This window comes from Neomonachus schauinslandi, chromosome 1 (genome assembly GCF_002201575.2).
Source record: "Neomonachus schauinslandi chromosome 1, ASM220157v2, whole genome shotgun sequence".
NCBI lineage: Eukaryota > Metazoa > Chordata > Mammalia > Carnivora > Phocidae > Neomonachus > Neomonachus schauinslandi.
The window spans coordinates 102834142-102842177 of NC_058403.1; positions in this window are offsets into that span (position 1 = coordinate 102834142).

Below are 8036 nucleotides of genomic sequence, written 5' to 3' on the forward strand. Positions count from 1 at the left end.
AAGGGTTGGTAGGAGATGAGGGACAAGAATAAATAGAATACAGAGGATTTTTAGGGCAATAAAAATACTCTGTATGCTAATGATGGATGCATGTCATTATACATTTGTCCAAACCCATAGCATGTATAACACCAAGAGTGAACACTAATGTAAAGTATGCACTGGGCGATGATGATATGGCAATGTAAATCCACCAATTGCAAAAAAATGTATCCCTTTGGTGGGGGATGTTGAGAATGGAGGAGGCTATGTATGTGTGATGACGAGGTTATATGAGAATCTCTATATCTTCTCCTCAATTCTACTGAAAACCTAAAATTTCTCTTAGAAATAATAAAGTCTTAGTTAAAAAAAGAAAGAAAAAATATCCTGAGTTCATATTTCTAAATCTTCCCATCAAATTGCTTCTCTTCCAATGGTCTCCATTTCAGTAAATAGATCCTGGATCCAACCAATTTCTAAGGCCCAAATTCTGCAGTTTTCCATGATACACCATCTCCTCCAATACCCAAATACCCAATACCTCAACCAGTCTTAGAGAGACTTCCTCCAAAATACATTTTGAATTCCTTCATTTTTCTCTACCCTCACCTGTCTCATCCAAAACACCATCATTTCTTGTCTAATTTATAGCAATGGCCTCTTAATTGGCTCCTCTTACTTGATGCCAATTCATTATCCACACATTGATCAACACAACCTTTGAAAAATGTAAATTTTACTCCCTGTCGAAAGCTATTCAATAGCTTCTCAATTGCAGTTAATGTAAAGTCACAATAAACTATCACCTTACACCTGTTAGAGTGGCTACTATCAAAAAGACAAGAAATAACAAGTGTTGGTGAGGATATGGAGAAAAGGGAACCCTTGAGCACTGCTGGTGGGAATGTAAATTGGTGCAGCCACTATGGGAAACAGTAAGGAGGTTCTTCAAAAACTTAAAAATGTAACTATCATACAACCCATCAATCCACTTCTTGACATATTCAAAATAAATAAAATCAGTATTTCAAAGAGATTTCTGCACTCCCATGTTCACTGCAGCATTATTCACAGTAGCCAAGACATGGAAACAACCTGTGTCCATCAACAGATAAATGGATAAAGAAAATGTGGTATGTATATATACAATGGAATACTACTCAAACATAAAAAAAAGAAGGAAGTCCTGCCATTTGTGACAGCATGGATGGACCATGAGGGCAGTATACTAAGTGAAATAAGTCAGACAGAGAAAGACAAACACTTTATGATCTCACTTATACACAGAATCGAAAAAAAGCCAAACTCACAGAAACAGAGAGTAGGATGGTGGTTACCAGGTTCTGGGGAATGGGGAAAATGGGGAGATGTTGGTCAAAGTATACAAAATTCCAGATATAAGACAGATAAGTTCTAGGTCTCTAATGTATAGCATTGGGACTATAATTAAGAATACTATATTATATACTTAAAAGTTGCTAAGAGAGTAGATTTTTAAATGTTCTCAGCACACACACACACAAAAGATAATTATGGATATGTTAACTAACCTTATTGTAGTAATAATTTTGTAATGTATCCATGTATCAAATCATAATCTTGTAGACTTTAAACAATGTTATATGCCAATTTTATGTCAATAAAGCTGGGGAAATTTGTTTAAAAAACACCTTAAGTCCTTTATTTTGCCTACAACACTCTGAATCACCTGGTCCTGCATACTTCTCCAGACTTACGACTACCACCTAACACCTGCTCTCCATGCTGTAGGTCTCTTGGCCCCTTGGGGCTTTTGCAGTTTCCCTCTATCTGGAATGCTCTTATCCTTCCTTTTCACCTAGCTAATCTACTGATCCTTTAAGCCTGAGCTTATTCTACTCTCTCACAGAAGTCCTCAAGCACTCTCTGTCCCCTAATCTAAATCTATTTCCATTATAGTTTTTTTAAAGATTTATTTATTTATTTGAGAATGAGAGAGTGGGGGAAGAGCAGGGGGAGAGAACCTTTAAGTAGACTTCCCGACCTAGGACTTGATTGCATGACCCAAGAGATCATGATCTGAATTGAAACCAAGAGTCAGACACTTAACAGACTTTAGCCACCCAGGCACCCCTCCATTATAATGTTTAATTTCACTGTTTAAATTTCCCTCCTAGCATATGTGTACTATAGGTATACTGGATATAATATAATGCCTATATCATATAATACATATAATTTATATGTATACACTTATTTGTGCAAATATGTGTTTAATATTTATCCTCCCACTAGACTCTATGTTTTCAGTTTTGGTTTGTTTTTTTTGCAAAAAGTGAGTTCTATTTCCATAGAGTTTTTTAAATTGCTGTTCAGAAGTAGATTCTATACTTTGGGAGGCAAGAGTGTCTGTGTTATCCATCTTTATCATCCCAGTACCTAGCATAGTGCCTAGTATAGAAGGTGCTCAGTGTATTTCTTAATATATAAACAACAAGAACTTTCATCTTCATGTTAATAAGAAATATTGCCACTCCTTTCTTCCCATGACTACCCAAATGTATCCTAAAAGTTACTCTGTTATTCCTACTATCTTCTAGATCTAACATTGGGAAGCTTTTATATACCCTGTAACTTTCATATATTGAATAGCAAACACAAAACAGAGAGTGCAATATGAGAAGAAGGCATGAATTAGTATTATGACAAACACCTAACTAAAACATGGGAGGAAGAATCTAGAATCTTTTAACTTCCATTTTTATCAAGACTCTAGATAATTTGTGTTAAAAATAATATTATATTTGCATGCGATTTTATAGTTAAGCAAATGTCAAATCAAAATATTAAATAATTTCACAAACCAAACAACTAGATCTATAACAGCAAACTTCTATACATGTTAGGAATAACATTTACAAGCATGGTGGGAAACAGTAACCCTCAATTGTTGATTCATTCTTTCATTCAACATTCATTTATTGAATATTGTTTACATGACAGGGAACAAGCCAAATGTTGAAGATAACTTTCTCAATGGAATCCATACAGCAATGCTATGGAGTGGTCAAGGCAGATATTATCATTCCCACTTTACAAATGAGAAACCAGGGTTTAGAAAACTCAAGTCTCACTACCTTAAAAATCACATGTAAGCCAACTTCTGGAAAAGATGGCAGAGTAGGAAGATACTAAGTTCACTTCATCCCACAGATACAACTAGATAACACCCCCATCAGTGTACATAATCCAGAAAAAGACCCAAAGACTGGCAGAATAGACTCTGCACAGCTAAATGTTGAGAAGAAGCCACCTCAAAGAGGGTAGGAAGGACAGAGACCCAGTCAGGAGCTAAAAAAAAAAAAAAAAAAAAAAATGGGACTGTCCATGGGAGGAAGGGATGCCCTGGGCCCAAAGAATAGAGAGAAACAAACCCTCATATCAAGCACCCCAGGCACGGGGAACCTGCACGGGGAAGACAAATCCCTGTAACATGTGACTTTGAAAATCAGAGGGGCTGAATTTTGAGATTTCTTAAAATCAGTGAGGCTTAACACCTGGAACTTTAAAGATCAGTGGGCTCAACTCTGGAAGAGCCTAGAGGGTGAGAGGAAACTGACTCCCCAAGCTTAAAGAGATAGCACAACAAACAGCCCCATTGAGAAACAACATAGAAGCAGTAGTTAGAAAAATGCCCAGAGTAAACAGGAAGGAGATTTATTTACTAATCTCAGAATGTGTGCTAGAGGGGCAGGGATCTTTAGGAAACTTCTCCAGGGACAAAGGAGTTGGCAAGTGCCATTTCCCTCCCCTGCTCCCTAGCCTAGACACACAAATATCTGCAAGAACCAGCGCAGTGCCAACACTCTTCATTTAACTTGCTAATAGCACGCCCTGACCCTGCATTCTCCTGCAGACATATCCCCTTGAGCCAGGCCGCAGCTCCAGGTCTACCCCCACAGCAGAACTCCAAATTTTACTTATACCACAGGTGATGTCCTTGCACTCTCCTATGGACTCACTCCCTCCAGCCCTGCAGCAGGAGTTTTCTAAAGTGACTTCAGGTCCCCTTCCAGAGAAGAACTGCACAAGCCTTGCTAACACCTCAAGCCCAATCCCCATATTCTCATGTAGACCTTCTCCTTCCAATATGCCCTTCTTTGGCCAGAGCCCATCCATAACTACAGGACACTACAGAACCTCTTCTTCATAAGGCCACTACTTTCAAAAGGAGGAGACATCAGTGACTTTCTTAATACATAGAAACAGACACAGAGAGTTAGACAAAAAAAGGAGACAGAGGAATATGTACCAAATGAAAGAATAGGACAAAATCACAGCAAGAGAGCTAAATGAAACAGAGATAAGTAACATGACAGATAGAAAATTTAAAGTAATAGTCATAAAGATACTCGCAGGACTTGAAAAAAGAGTGGAGGACCTTGGTGAGACCCTGATCTTAACAAAGATAGAGAAAACAAAAAAGACATAGGGTGATGAAATGGATAAAAAAGCAAGACCCATCTATTTGCTGCCTATAAAAGACCATTTCAGAACTAGAGACACATGCAGACTGAAAGTGAAGGGAAGGAAAAGCATTTATCATGCAAATGAAAGTGAAAAGAAATCAAACACGTAATCAAGAAATACACAGAGGGGTGCCTGGGTGGCTCAGTCGATTAAGCGTCTGCCTTTGGCTCAGGTCATGATCCCAGGGTCCTGGGATCGAGCCCCGCATCGGGCTCCCTGCTCCACAGGAAGCCTGCTTCTCCCTCTCCCACTCCCCCTGCTTGTGTTCCCTCTCTCGCTGTGTCTCTCTCTGTCAGATAAATAAATAAAATCTTAAAAAAAAAAAAAAAGAAATACATGGAGACAAATGAAAATGAAAATACAACAGTCCAAAATCTTTGGGATATAGCAAAAACTACTCTAAGAGGGAAGTTTATAGCATTACAGACCTACCTCAAGAAGCAAGAAAAATCTCAAATAACCTTACCTTACACCTCAAGGAGCTAGAGAAAGAAGAACAAACAAAACCCCAAACCAAGAGAAGGAAGGAAATAATAAAGATTAGAGCAGAAATAAATGAAATAGAAACTGAAAAAACAATAGAACAGATCAATGAAAATAAGAGCTGAGTTTTTTTAAAAGATCAACAAAGTTGATAAACTTTTAGCCAGACTCATTAAAAAAGACAGAGAGGGTGGAAAAAAACTCAAAATGAGAAATGAAAGAGGAGAAATTACAACCGACACCACAGAAATACAAAGGATTATAAGAGAATATTATGAAAACCTATATGCCAACAAGCTAGATAACCTAGAAGAAATAGATAAATTCCTAGAAACATGTAACACCCCAAAACTGAATCAGGAAGAATTAGAAAATTTGAACAGACTGAGTACCAGCAATGAAATTAAATCAGTAATCAAAAACTCCCAACAAACAGAAGTCCAGGACCAGATGGTTTCACAGGTGAATTCTACCAAACATTTAAAGAAGAGTTAATAATACCTATTCTTCTCAAACATTTCCAAAAAATAGAAGAGGAAGGAAAACTTCCAAATTTACTCTATGAGGCCAGCATTACCCTGATACCAAAACCAGATAAAGACACCACTAAAAAACAGAACTACAGGCCAATATCTATGATGAACATAGATATAAAAAAATCTTTAACAAAATACTAGAAAACTAAATCCAAGAATACATTTAAAAAAGTCATTCACTACAATCAATCGGGATTTATTCCTGGGATGCAAGGGTGGTTCAATATTTACAAATCAATCAACGTGATATATCACATCAACAAGAGAAAGGATAAAAACCATACGACCATTTCAAAAGATGCAGAAAAAGCATCTGACAAAGCACAATATCCATTCATGAAAAAAACCCTCAACAAAGTAGGTTTAGAGAGACCATGGCTCAACATAATAAAGGCCATATATGGAAAATCCACAGCTAACATCATACTTAATGGGGAAAAACTGAGAACTTTTCCTCTAAGATCAGGAACAAGACAAGGATGTCCACTCTCACTGCTAAATAGCCACAAAAAAAAAAAAAAAAAAAGCAATCTTAAAAAAGAAGAGCAAAACTGGAGGCTCACAACCCTACATTTCAAGATTTACTACAAAGTTGTGATAATCAAAACAGTGTGGTACTAGCACAAAAACAGACACATAAATCAACAGAACAGAATAGTAAACCCAGAGATAAACCCACAATTATATGGTCAATTAATCTTCAACAAAGGAGGAATGAATATACAATGGGAAAAAGTCTCTTCAACAAATGGTGTTGGGGAAACTGGACAGCTACATGCAAAGGAATGAAAATGGACCACTTTCTTATCCCATACACAAAAATAAATTCAAAATGGATTAAAGATCTAACTGTGAGACCTGAAACCATAAAAATCCTAGAAGAGAGCACAGGCCATAATTTCTCTGACATTGACCATAGCAAAACTTTCTCAATACGTCTCCTGAGGTAAGGGAAACAAAAGCAAAAATAAACTATTGGGACTATACCAAAATAAAAATCTTCTGCACAGAAAAGGAAACAATCAACAAAACTAAAAGACAACCTACTGAATAGGAAAAGATATTTGCAAATGACATATCCAATAAAGGGTTATTATCCAAAATATACAAAGAACTTATACAACTCAACACCAAAAAACAAATAATCCAACTGAAAAATGGGCAGAAGACATGAACAGACATTTCTCCAAAGAAGTTATACAGCTGGCAAACAGTCACATGAAAAGATGCTTAACATCATTCATCATCAGGGAAATGCAAATCAAAACCACAATGAGATATCACCTCACCCCTGTCAGAACAGCTAAAATAAAAAACACAAGAAACAAGTGCTGAGCATGTGGAGAAAACCAAATCCTTGTGTACCGTTGTTGGGAATGCAAACTGGTGCAGCTGCTGTAGAAAAGCAGTATGGAGGTTCCTCAAAAAGTTAAAAATAGAATTACCATGATTCAGTAATTCTTCTACTGGGTATTTACCAAAAAAAATATACAAAAACACTAATTTGAAAAGATATATGTACCCCCATGGTTATTGTAGCATTATTTACAATAGCCAGATTATGGAAGCAGCCCAAGTGTCCATTGATAATGAATGGATAAAGATACACACACACATACACACACACAGTGGAATATAGTCATGAAAATGAATGAAATCTTGCTTTTTGCAACAACGTGCATGGATCTAGACACTATAATGCTAAGCAAAATAAGCCAGTCAGAGAAAGACAAATACAATACGATTTCACTCATATGTGGAGTTTAAAAAACAAAACAAATGAACAAAGAAAAAAGAGACAAACCAAAAAACAGACTTTTTTTTTTGGAAGGTAATAGAATTTTTTATTTTTATTTTTTTATGTTTTTAAATTTTTTTTATTAACATATAATGTATTATTTGTTTCAGGGATACAGGTCTGTGATTCCTCAGTCTTACACAACTCACAGTGCTCACCATAGCACATACCCTCCCCAATGTCCATCACCCAGCCACCCCATCCCTCCCACCCCCCTCCACTCCAGCTCTTAACTACAGAGAACAAATTGATGGTTACCAAAGGGGAGGTGGGTATGGGGTGGTGAAATATGTGATGGGGATTAAGAGAACACTTACCATGATGAGCACTGAGTAATGTATAGAATTGTTGAATTACTATATTGTACACCCAAAACTAATATAACACTTTATGTTTACTATACTAGAATTAAAATAAAATTTAAAAACCACATATTGGAGGCCCAGCATTCATGCCTGGTTGGTCTAATTCCAAATTGAGAATCACTATCCATTATGCAGTGTAGTCTCATTGTGTTCAACGAGAACTTCATTCTGAGGTTGTTGAGATACATGGCTTTATAAAGGTGTCTCTTTCAATGAACTAAGCAACTCACAAGATGCAAATTCTAATCTTGGTGGGCTGAAGGGATGAAAAAAGATAAATGTTCCTCTTCACAATGAGGGGATAGCAAAGAGAACTCCTCATGGGGAACAGGTGAAAATAACTTCATATACATGAAATGTAAA